At 42.3% G+C, this 24,761-nt stretch overlaps 1 protein-coding gene across 2 annotated transcripts in view; it reads right to left on the reverse strand.

The window, feature by feature from the left end:
• Positions 1-24,761, reverse strand: part of LOC146817843 (G protein-coupled receptor family C group 6 member A-like) — a 77,185-nt gene that overhangs the window by 16,271 nt on the left and 36,153 nt on the right. The gene's annotated exons all lie outside the window — the stretch shown is intronic.

The raw sequence follows: 24,761 nt of genomic DNA on the forward strand, positions 1-24,761 counted from the left end.
TCTGAACTTTGCCCCCGGCAGGCCTTCACCAAAGGACTCCTACCAATCAGTGAAGCACTAACACTTATCCTCATTCCCTGCATCTGGAAACATGCCATCATCATGCCCGTGCTCAAGAAACCATCCACTGACCCACCAATGCTTTCCAACTACAGAACCATCTCTCTCCTACCATACCCCGCAAAGGTATATCTAATTAACCAACACCTCACCAACCACCTCAACAACCAGCAGCTCCTCAATTCCACGCAGTCTGAGTTTAGGCCTAGCCACAGTACAGAAACAGCACTCATAGCTACCACAGATGACATCCTCATGATCCTTAACAGTACAGACTTGCAGCCATCATTTTCCTGGACTTCTCTGCAGCATATGACACAGTCTTACACCCCGTCCTCATCAGGCGCCTGTACAAGGTTTCCATCATAGGACCTGCTCTCCATTGTATCTGTTCTTCTTAAATCATAGAACTCAAGCTGTCAGCCTGGCACCTTACTCCTCGGAAGCCCACAACCTCATCTATGGAGTCCCTCAAGCTTCATCGCTCAACCCCACGCTCTTCAACTCATACACAATCTCTATGGCCAATGTAATCTGCACACATGACATCATTATCCTTTCCTATGCAGACGACACACAACTCATACTCTCCCCCTCGCGGAAAAAAACCTAAACACAAGGAAAAATATTACTGCCTGCATGAACGAAGTAGCTAACTCAGTGAAAGTCAACTGTCTCAAGGTCAACATGGACAAGACAGAAGCGGTGTATGTACTTTTTCTTGCAAAGTTTCATGTAGATTCACCGAACTGAACCAAAATTATTAGCGAACCATACAAAGCTCTGCCTATGGAACCTCTGACCTATCTACAACTACAGTACGTAAGATAGATAGTTAGAGAATGATGGAACCTGGATGTCATTGTTCATCTGATCTCTATGAATTCTCCCTGGAAAAATGATTTCTGACAATAATTTAAGTATATGACAAATGTGTGTTGAGTTACCATGCATTAGGACACATGCACAAAATGAAGTTTGATTTAGATAATGCTTCATAAAAGCATGCAGATTTATAATGACACCTAATCACAGATGAAACTAATGAGTTTTGTAAGCTATTGGTATATGTTTTCTATATGCATAAATGAACAATAACAGACAAACGATAACATAAAATTCCTTATGTGTATGTATAAAGTCGTTTTATGTATTAAGAAAATAGACACTAATGTTAGAATGTGTAACGTGAGCACTGATATTGATGATAAAAATAAATGCTATTATAATTTGTGCTTTGTAAAGTTAAAATATTGCGATGCTTACAATTACTAAATGGTGTAATAAACTTGTAACATGAAAAGAGTATTGAAAAACAAATATGCGAATTGACCATAGGGTGTCATAATTTTTTTTAATAGGGTTTTCATATTTACATAATGTAGATGCGATCATTAATTGACATAAATGAAGAACTAATTGATTGTATTCAATAGTGTGAAATTTATATTTTAGCACAAACTCAGCGCGCACAAGCTGCATTTCATATAGGCCTCATACGGCTTTCCCTTCCTAGCATGAACTAATGAACTGAATAGTCTGAAGCCTATGAGAACTTTTCGTAAAGTTTCTACTTGTGCTCTAACACTCAATAATTAATTTCACGCTTGTAGCTTAATTGACCGGACTTGCAACAAATTTGTTACTTCCTGGAGTACAACCTTGGAAAAGGACTGACAAAGGATGAGAACATGGACCTGACTACTTCCTAGATGTCATAACCAATTCAATGAATAAAAAGGAGTGGTCTTATTTAAAATGCAAAGTAATGGAATTCTTAATCTTCTGGACTTGTATACTTTACATACTACATCGTCTCATCCTATCGAAACAGACCAATGGAACAGAATGATTTGCACAAATTGGTGATGTCAAGGTTTGTCTAAAAAGAAATCAATTGAGTATAATTGCCTGAAGTACGGCCATGGGTGGTTACTATCTTGCCCACCTTCTCGACTCAACTTGTGGTACAGAGGCTGATGATTTGGACTTCCAGAAAGTAACACAAACTGAGACATATTACTGTGTTTGCTGCCAGCTGGTATGCCTGCGTAAGTGGAACCTTTCCGGCTGGACGGTTTCCCGACAACAGCTGTGATGTTTGATGCTACAGTACGGACAGGGGCAGACAAACCTGTTCATGAACCGGAACTGGTCATTTTGGTGAATTCCAGGGCCGAACTGGGAACTCAAACGGCCCTGGCAATTAATTCTGACCAGCAGCGGGCGGGGTTGGGGGGCGGGGTAGGGGAGGGTTGCTTGTTGGAAACACTGCTGCTGCTTTTGGTACAGTGGGCCGATATTGTAGCACTGCTGCAAAACCGACACCCTGTACCAAAAACGCCCTACACTAGTCTAAAACCGCCCCCTACCCTTCTGGCCCACTTGGAAAATGCCCGGTGCCCGCTACGGCCACTCCAGCCCTGGCAATTTCTGAAGTTACACCTGTAGGGTTTGTATGAGGGTTATTTACTTTAAAAGACTCATTTCTCATGATACAGTCTCCATCCGTGGAGCAACAATTTCCCTTTAAACTTGATTCTTACAGCTTTAATAATGCTTATTAAAATTCTATAAGTCGACATGCAATTTGGCAGGAAACTTTCTTTAGATGCAATAAAGATACCTACTGAGATCACTATTCTGCTGCTTCTGCTTTATTAATTTGTTGTGGTCAATTTATCTGTTTCCAAATTCATTTGACCTGAACAGTTTCTGCCTGAACAAGTCTGGTAATAAATAAATGCTAAATATTTTCTTATTCCAGGTCCTCCTATGATATTAGTTCATCGCCTAAATATTCTAGTCCCTTTGAGTACAGAACAAGATGCATCAGTGAACCTAAAGTGAACAGGAAATAGTAGCTGAGGTTGTTCTGGGAAAATGGATTCTGTAGTAAAAATTAATTTGAGGCCCAATACGTTTATGCTTGTTCGCCCTAAGTTGGCAGGGTATGCCCAGACGTGGGTCCCTTGCTCACTTTGCCCCTGGATTCAAGATAGCCTGGCTGATGAGGGTTATGAACCCGAAACCGGTCCCAGGATGCTTGTTTCCGGTCCAGGGAAGACATGGCTTGGCAGTTCGGGCTGGACTGTTTCCATGAGGCAAAGGGTCAGACAGATTTGCATATGGCCATGTCTGAACTGGGGTGGTGGAGTGAGCTATAGAATGATGATGGATTATTCGCAGATCAGTTGACTGGGGGTGGGTGTTTGATTTGCTCAAACGCTCCATCCATCATCCCCTTTGGTATCGCTGTCACCAGCATGACAGCAGCGTTGTGATTGGTTTGAGCGGCCTAACTCAGTGCTCAGAAAAAGATTGGGAGCTTGTCCATTTTCTCTCCACCCAATTGGGCACAATAGCCGGGTAGAGAAATGCTACATGCACATGCACACTGGCTTGATGACAATTAAATTGCAGTACTTTAGTATGGCGTGTCTGTCCGATTTACAATTACATTTATCAGACAGTCATGCTAAAATATGCCCTAAGCATTTGATGTATTAAGTACACTATTTAGGCCTAATTTTCTTCATGTTTTGTCACATATTTTATAATGGCTTGGTAAGTCAGGTTTCAAAGCTTTACTCTTTTTCAGTGAAAACCATACAAGCACAATAATAAATACATTAGTACCAATAAAAATAATTAAATAGCGTACATCTTCAATACACTATTTACAATTCTTTAGAAAAACAATTACCAACCCTGAGTTTGTTCCAACAGTCAAAATTAAATATGCTATAATCAGATATGACAAATATTAACCAAGACAAAAGCAAAATAAGATACACCATTAAAAATACAATTGTAAAAGCACAGTTACAGTCAATTTCCCCGGGCACACCTCAATCTCAAAGCAGCTTTTAAAGTGCTAGTGACATTGAAAGCAATAAAATCATCAAGTAATGATTGTAAAAACATTAAAGCAGATAGAACTTGAGTGAATTTACGAACAATATAAACTTTCCTTGGTTCAACATAAAATCTACAAAACAATATAAAGTGCATCACATCTTGTGGAGACACATGGTGGCAGCCACAAGGACCCAATAAGTCTATCTCAGTCCATCCTCTTGGGGTCACTAACAAGAAATGGGGAAGTTTATAGCTAAATGTAGTAAGCAGAAAATGATGAGGACTATTGATCACAGAAGTAATATAGGGCTCCATTGTTTGGACTATTTGCAGCAAAATGAAACTTCAAACTGTAGTAGTTCCTCCTGTTCTCTGTCCTGGAACCTTTTCCCTAGGAAATGTTCTTTCACCCGTTTATGACCTGCCTTCAATCAGACTCCAGAGATAGTAAATAACTCTGTCTTACCAAAGCTCCGGAAGGACTCCTTCATACATTTGAGCCATGGAATGCAAAGAGCATATATTAGCCCAACAGAGGAGGGGCGGAAGGGCCAAGATATCTGTAAGATAACTCACATCCAGTTCCTCATGAACCATACATAAAGGAATACTTTAAGTAACACATAATAAGTGCCTAAAATGTGTTTTCAATGGTTTGTAGCTGTTTAAGTTTGACATACCCCCATATATCACAGTCACAGGGGATTTCAGAAACACATTTATCCTGATATACCTGTATTAATGCTTTTAATGGTCTTTGACCTAATCTTTAAGCAAAACTAAACACTGCTGCGTTGGCCCTAGTAAACTCATTTTCTTTCCTTCCAACAGGAATTTTCATCACTGTTCAGAGTCACAGAAAAATCCCAAATAGGGAAATGCCTTGACCTTTTTTAAGGTGTGGGCCCCCATTTGGAAGATTGTAGACTTTGTTGAATGAGGTACTGCCACTCTTAAAAGAGTTTTATTGAAACTGACTGCAAGGTTCAACTCATCCATGAATGCCACTAATGCATCCAAAAGGGTTTGCAAACCCCTCGCAGTCCTAGCCAACAAGACAGAATTATCCGCATAGAGCAGTACATGCAAAGAGCATGTTCCCATAAGAGAGCTATCTCCTTTAGTTGCTACTAGCACCTGTTCCAACCTATTTATACTTGAGGTAAATAAACAAGCATTTGCAATGCAATAGGTCTCACATTCACGTGAGTTTGAGCTACTGGCATTGTAAATGACAAAGCCTTTTATTTATGTTTTGGGTTTTAAAACATATATAAAAGGCATTATCATTTACCACGCTCATAGCTTAAACTCTCGCAAATGCGAGACCTAATGCATTGCAATAAAGGGCCTTTTCGACCGCTTGCTAAATTGTAAATATCAGAGGAAGAGACCGGCCTGCGACGTCTTCAAAGTAGTGATAAATAGTGCAGTGAAGAAGATGGGTAAGTGTTGTAAATTACACAGTCGCAAGGTGTGAAGGGAGAATTACATATGATCCTAGCTATAAACACTAACAAAGCGCTCCAACACCTTTCGCTCTCTGATTACACTGTCACGGCTCAGGAGGAAGAGCGAGGGGTCTTTTTCCTGCCCTCTCCTGACTGTGCATTATGGCATTGCGTAATGTCATTGCTATCTTAGACCTGATAAAAAACACTCCAGCTGTAGTAGGGCCCTGGCTTTATGGCAGGTATGGAGGGAGGGAGGGATGGTCTCAGCTGCAGCTTTGGCCAGTTGAGGTGCCCCTGCTATTACTAGTGAGTGAGAGGCACTGAGGTGGTGGTATTGGTATTGGTATTGGTGGTAATGGTATTGGTAGTGGTGGTATTGCTGGTGGTGGTGCCATTGGTGGCATTGGTGGTGGTAGTATTAGTGGTGGTGGTATTGGTAGCAGTATTGGTATTGGTGGTGGTGGTATTGGTATTGGTGGTGGTATTGGTGGTGGTAGTGGCATTGGTGGTGGTGGTATGGTGGTGGTGCTGGTATTGGTATTGGTGGTGGTATTGGTATTGGTATTGGTGGTGGTGGTATTGGTATTGGTGGTGGTATTGCTATTGGTGGTGGTATTGGTATTGGTGGTGGTATTGGAATTGGTGGTGGTATTGGTGGTGGTGGTATTGGTGGTACTGGTGGTATTGGTGGTGGTGGTATTGGTGTTACTGTTTGTGGTGGTGGTGGTATTGGTGGTGGTAATGGTGGTGGTGATATTGGTGATATTGGTGGAATTGGTGGTGGTATTGGTGGTGGTAGTATTCGTGGTGGTATTAGTGGTATTAGTTGTGGTGGTATTGGGGTGGTGGCATTGGTGGTGGTGGTATTGGTTGTAGTATTGGTGGTAGTATTGGGATTGGCAGTGGTATTGGTGTGGTGGTATTGGTGGTGGAGGTATTGGTAGTGGTGGCAATGGTGGTATTGGGGTGGTGGTATTGTTATTGGTGGTTGTATTTGTGTTAGTGGTATTGGTGGTGGTGTTGGTGTTTTTGAAGGTGGTGGTATTGGTGGTGGTTGGTATTGGTGGGGATGGTATCGGTATTGGAGGTTGTATTTGTGTTATTGGTGGGGGTTTTGGTGGTGGCGGTATTGGTATTGGTATTGGCGGTGGTGGTATTGGTATTGGTGGTGGTGGGATTGGTGGTGGTGGTATTGGTATTGGTGGTGGTGGTTTTGGTTGTGGTTTTGGTAGTGGTATTGGGGGGTAGTATTGGTAGTGGTGGTATTGGTATTGGCAGTGGTATTGGTATTAGTGGGGGTGGTATTGGATTGGATTGGTGGTGGTGTTATTGGTGGTGGTGGTATTGGTGGTAGTGGTGGTGGTATTAGTGATTGGATTTGTGATGGTGGTATTGCTGGATGTATTGGTGGTGGTGGATTAGTATAGATGGTGGTGATATTGGTATTGGCGGTGGTGGTATTGGTGGTGGTGTTGGTAGTGGTGGTGCTATTGGTGGCGGTGCTATTGGTGGTGGTGGTATGGGGTTGGTATTGGGGGTGGGAGTGTTGTTATTGTTAATAAAACAGGCTTTTGAAAGCAAACTGTCAGGTGGCGTAGTGCAGATGACATGTAACACAGATGTGCTGTTGTCAGCTTAGAGCCCATTAGTACACGATTATGTGCTATTTGGAATTGACATGACTTAATTCGCTAATCATTTATAAATCCATTTTACTTGGGGGGTTGACATGACATAATGCCAGTTAAAGTGATTGAAAGCAGGCGCCTGTGTTACGGGGGCAGCCGTGCTGCTTACAAAAACACAAGCGGTTTCAGCTGAAGCAGCGCATGTCCGGCCTGCAGTAAGAGAAACTCAATAAATTAAATAGTGCTTACAGACTACATAACAGGTCCTGTGTAACAACCAAAGTAAAGGGGCCAGTAACAATGGAAGGTTACAAATGAAGACAAGGCCGTACTAAGGATGGAAACAAAGCCAATGAAAAATATGGACGGAGAGTGGGCACGTCTTCTCTCTCATACTCTACTACAGCAGTCTTGCAGAGGGAGCAGCGCATGCGCGCTGCCACTAGGCTCAACCTAAAAAGGGGTTCGGATGCACCCTTGTTGGACCCCCCATAAATGGGTGAGTACAGTTAGTGTCATTTGTGTATTGGACTGTCGTCACTGTGTTAGCAAGGAGATCCCTAAAAAAATAGACAATATCCCGATCCACCCCCAAGGTAAGAAGGATTCTCCACAATTTATCGTGATTCACTCTATGAAAAACTGATGCAAGGTCCTTAAAGGCCATATGGACAGGGCCAGAACGGACTACTGTGTATTTGTTCGTAACCATATACAGATCCAGATATTGACCAATAGTAGACCAACCAGGCCTGAATACATATTGCAGATCTGATAATATATTATTCTTGTCTGCCCAGATGGCCAATCTGTCTAAAAGAACCCGCCCGAAGACCATTATGACCAAATCAATTAAAGACAATGGTCTATAATATTGGGTATTGTTCTCGTCTCCCTTTTTAAAAGCTGGGACTATAATAGAAGTAGCCTAGGAGAGGGGAGATTTTTCCCCTACCATAGCATTTATTATCTGATTTAATACCGGGGTCCAAATTTCAATGTCACTTATATACAGATCAGGAGGGATCCTATCAGGTCCAGGAGACTTATTCTTAGATAAACCTAGTATGCACCTTTCACTTCTTCTTAGGTGATTATCAAATTAAATTGCCCCTCCATTGTTTGCCTGGTCTCATAATCAATGGTGGTGGCACTCACAGTTGTTTGTTCATTCCAAATGAAAAAACCCATCTGTCAGGGGCAATGTGATGGCATAGTGACCCAGCATCATCTGGAGCAAAACCAAGCTTGTTAATAATGCTGGAGAATATAGAGCTATTCCTCAGACAAGTACCCTGAAGCACGTTGTCCCAAGCTACATTTCTAATAGCATTCCCACACCTGCTTAGTTGAAGCTTGTAATTAATTCAGCAAGCTACTATACATGCAGAATTTCCGGGCTGGGCTTTCAAAGCTCTCTTCAAACTTCTAAGTGCCTGAGAACATCCACTATCAAGCCATTTAGGTACAGACTTGGCCTTAGATGCAAGTGGCAAGCTAAAAAGATCAGAAGCTTCCTGGGAAATTCTTGCAAAAGCCCCTAAAATCTCTCTGCGGTGGATTTTATATTTAAACAAATACAGAACTCATTTACACAGCTATAAAACAGTATCCTTTTGAGACTCTTAGGAGCTACCTGTGTCCACCTAAACCTTCTACCCTGATTAACCATTGCCAACTCATTATTGTGCTCTTGTGTTTCCATTATGACTGTCTGCAACTAGTCTATAAAAAGAGGCAAACTGGGTTATGATCACTAAATGGTCTCTACAGAAAATGTATATCACTGATCTTCAGAAATAAGGAGGCTGAATCAAAAACAAAATCTATTATAGACGCACAGCCCCTACCAGTAAACATTGGGGGAGCACAAGATGTATCAGAGAAGACCATTTTATTGTGAGAATAAACAAGAGTAAACTGGTTTATAATGACATTTAGCAAATCTCCTACAGAGGTGTGTTCCCTATGTAAGCCCTTTAAAGACTTAACTTTTTCAGTTTTCCTTGATGCTATCTGGTGATTCGCACACAAATGAATGCTAAAGTCCCCTACCAAGATAACATTGGCATCAGCATTATTCACCCCCTCAAGCTTTCTGATAAAGGAGCCCAAGGTAATAAGATTAGGCAATTTATGAGAGGGAGTGATGGCATTCTTAAAATCCAACAGTGTTAATTTTGGAGCTCCAGTGAGAGAAATGCATAGTGCCTGTAAGGAGGAAAAACCTGTAGGAAGCTCCTTAATCGTGTCCTTAATGGCTAGAAAAACAAAAACCGAACCTCCTCTAGCCCTGCCCCACCTTGACTCAAATGCCGGAACAATGAAGGATTTATACCCTTCCAAAACGAAAAAATTTGATACAGCCCATGTCTCCTGTAGACAAATTACACTATAATTCATAATAAGATTTAACCAGTTCAAGTTCTAATCTTGGCCGCAAGACTTGCAATGTTTCGACTTATAAGTATAAGACTCTGTAATCCAATTCCAGACTGACCTTCAGAGCTAGGGGTGGCTAAAACCTGATTGCCTTCACTAGACGATTCTTGTGGTTTGAGTCAGTTACACTGATCCAGGGAGCTCAAAGACGCATATCTATTAGATTACTCCATGGGAAAGCCTCAGCGGTGCCTCTGTTAGGAACAATTTCTTGCATAATTTGATGACAGCCAAAATGCTGGACACACCACTTCAGGCCTATAGAACTAGCCCAATGGAAGCGCTAATATAGATAAAGGTCTACTTTCCTTGGACAAGCCAGGACACAGGCCGCTGTTCCAAGCTTGTTGAAATTTGTCACCACACAATCACTAACACATTTTTTGGGGTCCTTCCCAAGCCTGCTCACCCTTCTTACAATGTTTATACAATCATAGGTATTGGATACCAGAGTGGAATGTGACTCTATCTACGTGTAACCTTATTTTTAAGCTGCGTATAACTTAATGATATGTTGGGCTTCAGTGATGGAGAATTTCCTAAATCAACCACATAAGAAGTAGCCTCAGGGGGTAGATTGATGGTAGCCCCTGATCTTGGAGTAGTAGGATGGTCTGAACCAGGGGCAACAGAGCCCTTTACAGGTAGCAACTGAAACATCTGAAGGGAAATTCAAGTTTAGTTGCATCTCTTGAAAGGCATGTGATGAGAATTGTGTCTTTCAGCCATATCGTCTATGAGCTGAATTTTACACAGTCCCACCACATGGTTGTCCAACATCAACTTGCACCCAAACAGACCCCCAGTCAAGTTCCCTATTGCTTAAGTCAGAGTGAACTATGGCCGTAATTGAGGAAGGAGCATCTTGCACACCGTTATCAGGCTGGTTCTGTGTACACAGTTTAATCTCCGCACTAATGCCCAAAACAGACTGCTCAATAATGAATGAATGAATGAATGAAAATATTCTTATATAGCTCATGGCTACCCGGAGGCATCCCAGCGCTGCGGATGAGCGTCGAGGAGCAGGTGGATTTATGGCAATAGCCATGTCTTCAGTTGTTTGTGAAATGTCAGGTAATTGGCTTCCTTGCGAATGGAGAGAGGGAGGGAACTCCAGAGTCTCGAGGTGTTGTAGGAAAGAAGGCGACCCCCTGACCGGGCCCTCTTAATTCTGGGGACTTCCGCTAGATGGAGTTGGTCTGAGCGGAGACTTCTGGTGGCTTTGTAAGGCTTAATTAGGTTTTTGATGATGGGGGGACCTTTACCATGAAGGCTTTTGTGTGCGATACAAAGGGATTTGAAGTGTATTCTTTCTTGTATCGGGAGCCAGTAGAGTGTCATCAGGGCAGGCTTGGCTGAGCAGTTGTTATTAGTGCCCATGAGGAGCCTTGCTGCCGAGTTTTGGACCACCTGTAGTTTGGAGATAACTGAGTTGGGCGTGCCCAGTAATGGGCATTGCTGTAGTCCAGCCTAGGGAGAATGAGCACTTGAGCTAAGAGCTTTCTGGAGTGGACAGGTAAAGGAGGGAATACTTTCCGTGCGGTACGGAGAATACCAGAGCAGGTGGCGGCAGCTTTCCTAGCTTGTGTTCTAAAGGTTAGATCATGGTCGAGCCAAATGCCCAGGCTCTTTATTTCCTGTTTAGGCGATGGTGCAGGCCCCATGCACGGTGGCCACAGATTGTTGGAGTTAAAACTTGCTTGGTTGCCCAACAGCATGAGCTCGGTCTTGTCACCGTTAAGTTTGAGGTGGGAGGAGCTCATCCAGCTGGCGACTTCTTTGAGACATGAACAGAGGTTTGTGGGAGACTGCTCTTCTTGGTTCAAGGTCCCAATGAGCTGGGTATCGTCTGCGTAGGTGACCAGTTGGATTCCAAAAGGGGCAACTATCTGTGCTAGTGGAGACATGTACACATTAAAAAGGGTAGGGCTCAAAGAGGAGCCCTGGGGGACCCCGCATTGGAGTGGTACTGGTTGGGACCGGGTGTTGCCTTCAAATACCTGAAAGAATCTTTCTTCCAGGAACGATTCCAACCAGGACAGGGCCTTGCCTGTCACTCCCACTTTTTTGAGACGGTGTATCAGGATAAGGTGGTTCACCGTGTCAAAGGCTGCACTTAGGTACAGGAGGATGATGGCTGAGGATCCTCCGGCATCAAGAATCTTTCTTGACTCCTCCACCACCACTATCAGTGCAGTCTCAGTGCCCTGGCTGGGACGAAAGCCGGTCTGGGAGGAGTGAAGCAGGTTAAAGGTTTCGAGGTGCGCGGAAAGTAAGTGGTTTACGTATTTTTCTGCGACCTTGCTAATTCCAGGGAGTAAGGAACTGGGGCGATAGTTGCCCAGCTCCGTGGGATCTAGGTGGTTTTTATTTAATAGTGCCCACACCATGGTGATTTTTCAGTCCTGGGGGACTATACCTGAAGCTAGAGCGGCATTGATTAAATTAGCGATAGGAGTGATAATTGTGGGCATTGCTAGCTTCAGAATATTGAAAGGGGCAGGGTCGCTCGGGGAACCACTCTTAATTGAGTCTAGGATGTGAGGGAGGAGTTCCTCAGAGAGTGGAGCGTATGCTTCTAGGTGAATGGTGTTATTCTGAGGTTCCAATTCGAGGAGCTCAGGAAATTGATCATTTTTAAAAGGTGGGAGGAGGTTAAGGATATTTTTGATTTTGGTGGAGAAGAAACCTGCCAATTCCTCACAACGATGGCCGGTCGGGTCGGGGGCAGGGGGGGTCGGGAATTCACAAGAGTTTTTTTGCGATCCGGAATATTTCTTTAGAAGAGTTGGAGGATGTTTGAATTTTTTCCTCGTAGTAGGCTGTGCTGCTTTAAGTACTGCTTTGTAGGAGATAATGGATGTTCTGTAAGATAATTTTTTCTCTCCTTACAAGTCTTTCCCCCATGCTCGTTCTAATGTTTTGCATTGCTGTTTCAGTTTGCGGAGGTTGGGGGTGAACCAGGGAGATTTATTGGGTCCGGTTTTTTGCAGACTGGTTTTTCTGGGGAGTACTACATCTAGTGAGTTTTCAATCCATGTGCAGAACTTTCTGTTGGCAATTGAGGGGTCGGGGTCATGTGTGGGTGAGGTCAGTTCCAATTCACGAGTCCAATCCTCAACGCTAAGCTTGGGCCAGTGGCGAGCTTGGGTGCGGGATGCCAGTAGATGAGTGCGCGTGGAGGCTGGATGCCATGAGAAAGGGACAAGGAAGTGGTCTGACCAAGGGAGGGGGATAGGCTCCATTCCTTCTAATTCTGCTATGCGTGAGAAGATAGGGTCGAGAAGATGGCCCTTCGTATGAGTGGCGAGGTGATTCTTCATATGCAGCTGGTAGGCTGCAAGATCCTGGGCAAGGTCAGCAGCCACTTTATCTGAAGGCTTATCAAAGTGCAGGTTGAAATCCCCAAGAAGATTAAAGTTGGGCAATGCGCTGGCTAGGTTTAGGACAGATTCACGTATTGAGCTACAGAATTGTCCCTGTGCTCCTGGTGGGCGGTAAAGGAGGATGCCAGCAAAAGTGAGTGAGGGGGTGAATTGGATAGAGAATAGGGAGTTTTCACAATCTGACAGGGGGCTATCTAGAATGCGGCAAACTAAATGGTCTTTGTAGACAATAGCGATCCCTCCACCTTTGCTGCCTGTTCTGTCTAAGCGCTGGATCAGGTAGCCTGGGAGGAGTACTTGAACAACATCAGGGTCTGAACTAAGTGACAACCAGGTCTCTGTAAACGAACAGAGCGTCTATTCCTGTGTCATGTAGCAATATAGAGATTTCCATGGCATGTTTGGGTAAGGATCTGCAATTCAACAGAGCCATGTTGAATTGGTTCCCTGTAGGTGGCAAGCTACTTAGCATTGGGGGAGTTTGTATAGACAGTGTGGGCATTTCTCTTTAAGTGTCTCCATGGGGATGGGGTGAGTGCAGATTAAGTTGGAGGTGTCCCTAATGTGGAGCAGTTTTTCCCTGGAGTATGGAAAGGGGGCTGGAGGGTGTGACCCAGGAGTTCTGAGCGCTGGGCCCGGTCTGGCACGGACGGGTGCAGACGGGCTTGCTGGCGAGCCCACTGCGTGCGTCCGCTGCACGCTACGCTCTGCATTAGCTTTTATGTGGTGAGGAGAGGAGGGGACTAGACCACCAACCTTTGCAAAAACTGGAAGTAGCCTCCCTCCACTCAATCGTTATTGGGACCCGTGGTGGACCGGGGAGCAACCGGAAGGGTTGGAGCGGTGAAGAGAGAAGGACTCAGGTAATTCCTCATGAGATGCAAATTTCTGTAAAATGATTAAAAGTTTTTTAAAAAAGGTTTCAGTGCACACATAAGAAGTGACAATCAAATAAATTGCATAGAGAAGCGAGCGTCATCAGCTAACGCTAGGCAGGGTAACGTTTAACACAAGTGCCACAATACAGCTACATTAAATGCGTCCGCGTCCAAGATGATTGCCATAAGACTCAAATAGTCCCTTTATAAGTTCCTTACTAAGTGACTCCAGTTTAAGATACAGTTAGGCAACTATAAATTCAATAGGCCAGATTAATCAAGGGCTTATGTTGCCCTTGTGTCACGCGAGGCGATGCAAGGCAATGCAAGGCAATGCAAGCCCTTAAATAAGATGTAACCATGGGAAGACAAGATAGGGTTCTTCTGGTCACTATATAATGGACTCTTATTTTTAAACCACAAGATTTGCCCTCCTTCTGAATTTGTAGACTATTGAAGTCTGAAGCAGTTAGATATATGCCTGACCAGGTGGGCCGCATAGTGATAGTGTAACTGCTGAGCTGGTCACCATGTTTTTGCAGTCCACTCGGTGAGCTCCGTCAGAGGGACTTAGCTTTATAAAATCAAACAAGCAATGAGTTTGAGCTAGAGAGACTGGAAGCGGAAATGCGATTGTGAGTATTTCGGCTCCGACTCGCAGTGCTGGTGGTTTAATTAAATTGTTGTCGGATGAATACCAAAAATTGGTGGTCTAGGAGTGATAGCAGATAGGGACGAGAACACAATAGTGATGGCACAAGGAACGGAATTTCACAGTCAACTTGCACATTTATTATATTTTTGTAATTGAGCGTAAGAGATCATGATCATCAATCGTAAGTAGCTGCCAAGATTCCCTGGGCCATGCGTTACTAGTGCGTCCATTTTTCCTTACCTGTCTTCTGTGTAGACTGAAGAGGGAGCTTTGGACTGCGAGCACGCTGGAGCGGCTCTTCCTTTCATCTACTCCTCGCGGAACCCGCTTCGCGGGTCCCGCTTCGCATCTGGTTCTTTAATTAGCGCTGCTGGAAGGGCGCTGTGACTGTGAACTGTTACTCCTGATTGAGCCTCTGTGGCGGCGGTGTGTGCAGGGCTGCGAGCGTGGTCAAGCGAGGACTTCAAGTCCCAGGAGCGCCTGACCCTCGGCATCACCAGCAGCTGACCCGCTCTCCCTGCTGGCTCCTCCCCCGCCTCAGCGCGGCTAAAACCAGCGCGTCAGTTTCTTTGTTGGTTTCCTTACCTGTCTTCTGTGTAGACTGAAGAGGGAGCTTTGAACTGCGAGCACGCTGGAGCGGCTCTTCCTTTTATCTACTCCTCGCGGAACCCGCTTCGCGGGTCCCGCTTCGCATCTGGTTCTTTAATTAGCGCTGCTGGAAGGGCGCTGTGACTGTGAACTGTTACTCCTGATTGAGCCTCTGTGGCGGCGGTGTGTGCAGGGCTGCGAGCGTGGTCAAGCGAGGACTTCAAGTCCCAGGAGCGCCTGACCCTCGGCATCACCAGCAGCTGACCCGCTCTCCCTGCTGGCTCCTCCCCCGCCTCAGCGCGGCTATAAACCTCCCTTGTGACACCGCAACGCGGGAGCGCGCGGGAGCTCGCCGGGAGAAGCCCGGGACAAGGGCGGGACCGTCTGAGGCCGTCTGAGGCCGTCAGAGGCTGAAGAAGGCTGGGCTGGGCCCCCTCCCTTGGTTCTCCGGTATTAAATTCGTGTGACACTGTTTTATAGATTTTATTGTATTGTAAGTTTTTTAGTTTTTTTTATTCTACAATTGTTATTAATTGATTTTTTACTTCCCGTCAAATACAGTCTCATGACGGCTAAAAAACTGCGCTCTGGGCGAGTGCTTGTAGGGAGATCTGGGTCTAAAACCAAATCTAACCCCCTTCGGAACAAAATTGCAACTTCCATGCAATTGAAAGGTCAATGTCAGCTTTTCAATTTTTGGGACAAAGGGAAAGATAAATCCATTGATCTGCAGTCCCCGATTGAAATCCCTGGGTCTAACGATTTGGTGCCTGTTAATGGGGTCATCGATGTTTCCTCTAGTTTGAGCTTGGTTGCTAGTCAATCTTTGCCTATTTTAGTTAGCCCCAAAGTACTAAGGGACTCGCCTTCGGCGTTAAACAATGCACCTCTGAAACAGAATGCTCCCCCGGAACCTTCGGGTAATATGTCCTCAAAATCGGATAAAATTGTCCCCTCCCAAGTTGCAACAATGAATGTTCCTAAAGTATCAGTGAATACTGATCTTTTGTCTGCCGCGTTAGTTAAATCCCCTGTAGTAGGGAACGATTTTACACTGCCTGACATTGATTTAACAGCACATAGGGCGCGGGTGGGAACGTTACATGGGAACCCTAATGATGTGCCTTTAGAGGAAGCAATAACTATTTCGAATACCGGTCCTCTAAGAAGCACACCTTCTAATAAACTTGATTTTTCCCTTACTCAATTAAATTTTACATCATGTTCAGGTCCAGTGTTGAACAATTTAACTGAGGGGTCTCCAAACATTAATGGGAGGCTAATTTCTAATTCTTTGTCCTCTCTGGAATCAATTCTTTCTTCGATTTTGAGTTTACTCGAAAAATTTGTGGGAGGTTCGGAATGTATTTTTGACACTGTAACGCAAATTTTGCAAGTACTTCTGCTAAGTAAAAATGAGTTAGCGTTAGATCTTCCCATACCATCGGTCTCTCTGTTGATGCCCCCAAAAATAAGCGCTCCTTCCGCTTCGGCAGTTTTGGATTCAGCTCAATCTTCTCCTTTGACAGAAGGTCAAAGGGAAAAGAAACATGCAGTTCTTCCAGCTGTCCCCAATCCTGCCAAAGTGGTTTCGGCTGGCGCTAATTGTATAGCCCTAATGACTGACAAGATAGAGGTAATAGCAACATCTCCTCTCATTCCTAAATCTGAAACTCCATCTCTTTTTCCGATATTCTCCTTGCCACCAATTAAAGAAGAGGAGATCTCTAAAGTAAATACGGGATTGATGGGAAAAGTGAGTCCCCTGAAACACAAAAAGATTAGAATGAAGAAGAGGAGACCCATTCGAAGATTCGCTAAAAAAAGACAGAGGAAACTTCTTTTTGATAAGAATGCTGAATTAAGTGCAGAAGATTCCCCGCAGGTGGAGCAGTCTCCTACCCCTCATGTTGAAGTTAGAGTTGTCTCGCCTAAAGAAGTCGCCCCTGCCTCTGGTCTGGGTTCTATAAGCTCTACCAACCCTCTCTTCCCCAAGGTTTTCCAGCCTTCCGCTAATCCTTTCTCAGTTTATTGTAATGTTAGTTCTAAGGTTAATACTTCTAAGGTTAATACTTCATCGGTCATCCCGTCCTCTTCTTCCTTAAATCCCTCAGCAAGAACCTTTCAGGTCCCATCTTCAACGTCAGTTATTCTCCCAAAAGAAAAAATAAGTGTGGATACTTTATATCTCGATTTTTCTCCCTTATTTGAACCAGATTTAATTTTAAATAGATCTGCCCTATTGATCTGTTTTAAAGAGATCGAAAGTTTGAAATTAATTCAAACGTCCGATTTAGATATTGTATCTCTCTTTAACTCCTTCGTGGGGAAACCAATAAGATCAACAAGGGTGAAATTCTATTCGAAAGTTGTATTAAATCTTGTTCTTCAGTGGGCAGAGGAATTCCAAGTTAGAGGGATAGATGTTATGCCACACTTTGGGGAAAAATGTACTCAAGGGTTTCTTGCCAATTCCTCACTATCACTTCCCTCTAATACGGGTGTGCTGTTGTCGGATTGGTCTAACCTCAGATCAGAGGACCTAAAAATTTGTGTGGCTAGGAATGAAAGGCTAGTCTCATACAAAAACGCTCCCATTAGGCAGACAGGGAAGGATGACCAATCTAAATGGAGTTGGTTACCTGGAGTTCTAGCGAGTAAATCCGCTCCCTGTTCTAAACAGCCTTCCTCGACACTACCTAGTCAGCGTCAGCCGTTATTATCGAGACCGTCGGGAGCCTGCTACAGCCGAATTTGGACTGTGAAAACTGCACCTTCTTGCGAATATCAAGAATATACTTGAATAATTCTGGAAGGATCAACACGATCATCCTTCATTTACACTTTATGATGACCGCATAAGAATTTTATTCCCACTTATAGTCTATATTCTAATAAGAATTTGGGGATTCCAACCACGGTCACCCTTGCACCACCAGTGCTCCTTTCAGTGCAGTAAAAGACTTAAGGTCTAGTGCTACCTATCATATGCCCTGAAGAAGTCCGCTTCAAGGACGAAACGCGTCGGCTGTATTGACAAGAACAGACTGTATTTATATTCCACTGTTTTTTAATGAAAGAGATCAATTATGAGTGTTGTAAATAAAAAATGACTTTTTTCAAAATTACATTTACGTTGGGAATGAATCATATTATTATCTTCCCTATTTTCTCAAAGTGTGGTGCACCTGTGCTTTTGATCTAAGATTGTAAGGTCCGTTTGGACTGGCATTGTATCAGTGGGTGCGATTCAGTGTGCACACTTAACCCTAGCAAGTACATAGGGATCTACATACAGAAGGGATAGCAGCTTAGGTGCTGGCATATAGAGGGCTCCACTGATTTGGTATGATTCATACCTCATTTGCTAAAGCCTTCCAATTTTTAACAGAGAGCTGAAATTTATCTCATGGAACACTGCAGGATTCAAGGATTATAAGGAGAAATTTGGTTTCCTGCATTCTCAAAAGGCAGACATAATCTGTTTGCAAGAAACCTGGGTTGAAGGAAGATTAGCTTTGGAAAAAGACTATTTTGTTTTGGAATACAGCGCAACCAGCACTAGAAGAGGCCATGCTAAGGGAGGGTTAGCATGCTTGTTATCTAATAGATTGCAATGGAACTATTCACACTATCTAGATCCAGGGAAACTGTTTCAAGCAATAACCCTAAAAGAGGTTTTTGAGGATTGCCCTAATAGATTGTTGATTGTGGTTAATATTTATATTCCCCCCAATTGTAGTTTTAATGTTGGTTTAAAAACTTTGTTCACCTTTTTAACTAAAGTGTTGGATGTCTCCCCAACTCCGCATGTGTTAATGTTTGGGGACTTAAATTGTAATATATCTAACTGTGGGTCGGAGTTGTTTAGAAATATTCAATTGGAAGAGTCTTTGAATATACCACCTGCCCAGTTTCCCTCTAAAATTAAAACTAACAAAAGAGGTAAACTTATTTTGGATGGTTTACTTAAAGTTGGATGCTTAATAGTAAACGGGAGGCTTCCTTCTGACACCCCGGCAGCTTATACTCATAAATCTAATAAGGGAAAATCTATTATTGATTTTATCATGGTAGACTATGCCGGTTTTCACCTACTAAAGGATATGAAGGTCATTGAGTCTATTCTTAGTGACCATAATGCATTGATGCTTTCTGTCTCCGTTAATCTTCAGAAAGTGGATCCGTGGAGTCTGGATACAGATTTTGTGAATTTTGATTCCAGTTCTGGGAAATGTTTTTGGAACACTTGTACTGTTGAAAATGTGGTGCCTCTTTTGTATTTTGCTATTGAGAATTTACCCCACTGGGAAGGGAGAGAGTTGTTGAGTTTTATTAATTTTTTAGATTCTGTAACTGCTAGCGCAAAAAAGAAACCAGGTGTGAAACAATCCTTCGCAGTCCCTCATCCTCTACGTGCTATAAATAGAGAAATAAACAAAGTGGTAAGGGGACAATTTTTATCCTTTACCCAAGAAGCTAAGTCTAAATTGTTTATCTTAAAGAGAAGAAGAGTTAGACTTAAGGCCCGTTTAAAACGTTTTAAGGAAGATGCCCTCTGGATTCAACTGAGGGAAGCTTCGTATAATGGCCAACCCAAGACTTTCTGGTCCTTAATTGGCAAAGGTTGTGGTACCAGAGCCAGTCCTACGCCTATTGCCATTGAGGAACAGGTGTGGGTTCATTATATCGAGAAGTTGTACAGTAACAATAATTCTCAAGTTTTTAATGCTGATTCGGAAAATGTCTCACATATACTTGACTGTCCAACGGAAAGGGAAATTGAGTATGCAATTAAGAATATGCGTTCCTCTGGTGCGATGGGTCCTGATAAAATCCCTATTTCAGTATTAAAACACCAGAGTGAACTTTGGAGTAAAATACTCTTTCCAGTGTTTAAATTTTGTTTTTCTAGTGGAATAGTCCCCCCCTCCTGGAAAGGAAGTATTATTGTCCCTTTATATAAGAAAGGGCCAAGAGATCTACCGCAAAATTATCGTCAAATCGCCTTGCTTGATGCCATTGGTAAGGTTTTCGCAAAATGTGTGCTTATCCTAATGAATCAATGGGTATCTGAACATGAAATTCTTCCCATGGAGCAAACAGGTTTCAGACAAAATCATGGAACTTTAGATAACCTGACTGCATTGCAAGTTATTACTGAAAAATATGTGAAAATCCGTGGTGGTCAGGTATATGGCGCCTTTATTGACTTCTCCACCGCTTTTGATAAAGTAGACAGAATTTTGCTGTGGAGAAAGTTATTTAACTTAGGTATGCCCCCATCCCTGATCAAGTTAATTCGTGCCCTTTACTCTGACACCTGGTGCAGAGTTCTACTTGGAGGTGAACGTGGTGTATCTAAATTAATTCCCACTTCCAATGGGTTGAAGCAAGGTTGCCTTTTGGCTCCATTGTTATTTTCTTTATATACAGTTGATTTACCCGTCACACTTTCTGCTTGCGCCGGTATTGCCCCTTCCTTGGGTGGTGTTCCAATTGCATGCCTTATGTATGCAGACGACATCTTGATTTTGGATCTCACCCCAAGGGGCCTGAACAATCGGCTGCAAGCACTCTTTGAATTTGCGGAAAGTCATTTCTTATCAATAAATACGGCAAAAAGCAAGGTGATTTGCTTTTCCGGTAGAAAGAAGCCTAAATGCCTTAATTATCCATGGGTTGTGGGGGGGAAAAAACTGGAATGTGTGAAATTTTACACCTTCCTAGGTAAAATTGTCACTTCTAATTTAAGTGACAAATTACACATTGATAATAACTCCCGGAAGGCTATTTCTCAGGGAAAGAGTTTAATTTCCCTGTATAAAGCCACAGGTAGAAGGCATTTTTCTATTCTTTTAGATGTTTTCAGAGCGAAAGTTCCGGCCTCCCTGTTGTACGGAATTGAGTTAATTGATGTAAAAAAGTGGAATTTTTTAAACTCTGCGGAAGGGAAAATTTTACGCAGTTTAATGTCTGTAGGTACAGCAAATTCGACTGCTTCATTGAGACAGGAATTGGGCTTACGTAGCAGTTGGGTTCAAGGTCTGGCAAGTATAATACGTTGGGTAGTAGCTTTATCTAAAGGTGAACCTAATACCCTAAGAGATCTTATAAAAAATGAATTATTAGGATCTTTTAATGATTTCTCCCTGATTGTAAAAAACTTCAGATTTGCCGTGCTGCAATTAAAATTGGATGAGGGGACTTTATTTTTATTATCCTCTCATCAATTAAAAACTGTTCTGAAGTCAGCCTCTTGGGAATTGGGGTTTCGTCAGGATAGAGACTTCTGTTTAGCGAAAAAAGGTGGTTCACCTGTTATTGATTCTTATACCCTGCGAAAAGCTCAATTGTATATGTCTTGGAACATCTCTCATGGCGTTAGACGCCTTGTGTACTTAGTAAGACATAATTTGCTTCCCCTGAAAGCTCTACATGCCAGCTGGTATGGTCATTCGGCATGCTGTGATCTTTGTCAATTGTATGATCAGGACTTAGATCATGTCATGTTTGTTTGTCCTGCACTGATGTCTTGCAGGCGTAGATGGTTGAGACCAATTTGCTTACAACTCAACATATTATCTGCCTCTTCATTTAAGGCAGCCTTGATTAATCCACCTAATGAAATGTTTGTTTTTAAACTGTACAACTTTTTAAAATGTTTTTTGGACCTGTATTAAGCTTGAGTAATTGTGATGGATTATTATATTATGTATTTTTTGGTTTTGTATGTATATGTTGTTTTATGTGGACCTCATAAAGAGTTCCTTATCATAATAAAATAAACTTGAAACTTGAAACAAGCAATGCCTGACACACAGGGAGTTTTTTCCCTTCATATCAGAGCTACTGTGTTTTTTTACCCTGACGGAGTCCACCATGCCTTGCATGGGAGACCCTGAAAAAGAAAATCACTTGGATTCCACAACTCTTAGGAAGGGTGATATCTCAACTACTGTGTTTTGGAAGTCCTCTGGTAGAGGGGTTGCCAAGAGAAAGCTTTCCAATAGTGCAACCAGCTGAGGCACCACCTCCAGAAATTCAGCAGTCCCATGCCTTCTGAATGAGGAGGAGGAACCAGGACTGTCTTCATAATAAACCTCAAATTTCACACCATAGGGCAAATATGACAGGCACTTTTAAACTCACGTTATATGTGCTCAGTGGACATTCCAGTGGCAGATTATTGCTTCAGTAGGAGACTATGATCCATTATAGCAACGTCAGCAGGTTGATTTAAAATTACAATATGTTGGAACCTTCAGGCTCTTTAAATTAATTGTTGATCTATTCTTGAGAGCCCAATACACAAAGCTATTTGCATAGCTAAGTAAAACTAATAAATGCAAAGGACAGCATATATAAGACCATATGGCAACAGCGAGGTATTGTCCTTGTGGAAATTTTCCTAGTGTAGTTGCATTTGCATGTGAGCGAACCTGATCATGGGGGAAGATTTGAGTGTTGTAAAATGGATCCTACCGCAAATGTTAGTGTAAACCCTCAAGCTCACAGATTTGTGGGTATTTGCAGACCTTTGTAATTTATAATAAAGTTAAACATTAACAAATCATAAACATTAGACTGTGGGCCCATTTCACAAACTCATTTTTGCAGTAAACAAAGCATAGATTTACAAATGTCTTTATTTACACCTATTAAGATTTCATAAAAGAATTCTTGTGGTGAATTGCTTTACTAATATTGATTTTTCTGTCTGTAGTGCGGGTAAATCTACAAAGTAAAACCAACCCAAAGGACGGATAGAGGGTTGATAAAGGCCTGGTTTGCCTTGAAAATTTGTGAATGTTCATAAACCTGTGTGTTCGCTGACATTCACCAAACTCTAAGCCAACTCTTTCCCAAGAGGTGGAATAACTCTGTTTTCCTGTTGGGAAGGGTAAAAGATCAACTCTAAATGTTGAGGAAGCTTGGGGCGAAGGGTCTTAAAGTGGGGGAAAATATTGTCATGGGTTGGAAAAAAGGACAGAAAAAGGGAATGCCATTGGGGAAATGAGAGCCCCTGGAAAATGTTAGATGATATTCCAAGCAGTAAGCCTGTCTGGAAACCTGTACCAGGCGCAGCTGTGCAAGAGTACTACAAGAAACATCAATCAATTTCCAAAAGAAGAAAATCTGCCTGAAATCATAGGAGTACTACTATGGGTGTAGATTTGTAACATTTTAATGTGAATCTTGGATATGAACTTTAATTTCCAAGATTCAAGCCAGGATTTTTGTGAATCGGGCTGTAAAATAGGCTCTTTTTGTTAATTTCAGGCTCAATTACTCTCCCTATATTTAGATGCCATCTAAAGAATTTGTATGTTATACATCGTCAGCCAAATTAAAAAAAAAAAATTCAGAATATACTCCTCTAGGTTTACACCCTTATCTAGAACAAATTTCAGACTTTTTTGTAATCACAAAAAAATCCACGAGTGGTCAAGGAAGCTGCTGCTGTTTCAGTTTCTCAGAAATACCCCTGGAATTCTACCTTTTCTCAAAAGCAGATACATTTAGATGGGAATGCTTTGTCATGCAAAAATGCCTTACCAAATGGAAATGCACTTGCCAACTACTATTCATCCCGTACTCTGAAACCCACAGCAATTTTAGGGCTTTTCTCACCCTTTTCCAGATCTTGAAACTGATTACTCCTGCTGCTGGCAGGAGGGAATGTGGCTTGAAGAAGTCTATGGGTATCCACTGATTTTCTATGGAACTGCAACACCTTTTCCCTTACTGGGAGAGTAGAAGGTAATATTATATAATATTGGTGTAATATTACGAATTAGTAAATAGTTTTATGAGTGTAAATTCACATTTGCATTTGTTCATCTAGTCACTTGCATACCTCAGTTAAACTAAGGTGCACACATGGCTTGTTGAAGCATCCCTCAGATACGTGCTAGTGAATGCGCTATATAGGCAAACCCATTGTAGTTTGTTCTTTATAGGGATTGGTTAAATCACTTGATTTCCAAAGATGTTTTGAAAAGTCATAAATCTACCTATCACATGTTAACCCCTATGATTTCATTAGATTTCAGCTTTGATGGGAAGGTATAAAAATCAATACCCATGCACACCTAAATCTCGGTAAATCTTAGATACTCATGCAACGCTTAAACTGTCAGATTGTCCTCCACTAGTCTGCTTGAATATGGTTACTGATAAGGGTTAACTTGCATTCTGCACAGGGACATTGATTATTCTAACTGTTGCAAGCTAGGAAGCATTTATGGATTTGTTCTACTTTACTTGCACACAATTCAATATGTTTAAAATGTTTAGGGATGTAAAATGTGTAGACAAACTCATTAAAAATGTTTTTGAATATCCAGAGAATTATAAATGTAGGTTTGTACCACATATCCATTTGCCACTACCTTGCTTCTCCCATGGAACACTTATGTTCCCACCATCAAATTTATGATAGTGGAAATTCTATTGCATTTATGGTTTTCCACCATTGTGAACAGCTTATTTTATGAATTAGGATATGGTATTTGCATTGGTTTATTCAATTTCTCTGCCCCCAGGTTACACGTATGAACAGAAAAAAAGAGTGCGAATCCTCCAGACAAAAATTAACAACGTTCCTGAAACTGACTACAAATTTATACTAGGGATTAGTGGGAACTGTGTGTTGCTACAAGTAAAATAGATTTTCATCCGATTTCCCTAAAATAATGACTATTCAAGCCTGTCACTACTTTGAAAACAAATTTATGTTCACCATTTTGAATAATAGCAGACTATCTTGTCACCTTAATTTTGCCACTAAGATCTTATCTATG

Source organism: Triturus cristatus, chromosome 6 (assembly GCF_964204655.1).
Source record: "Triturus cristatus chromosome 6, aTriCri1.1, whole genome shotgun sequence".
Lineage (NCBI taxonomy): Eukaryota > Metazoa > Chordata > Amphibia > Caudata > Salamandridae > Triturus > Triturus cristatus.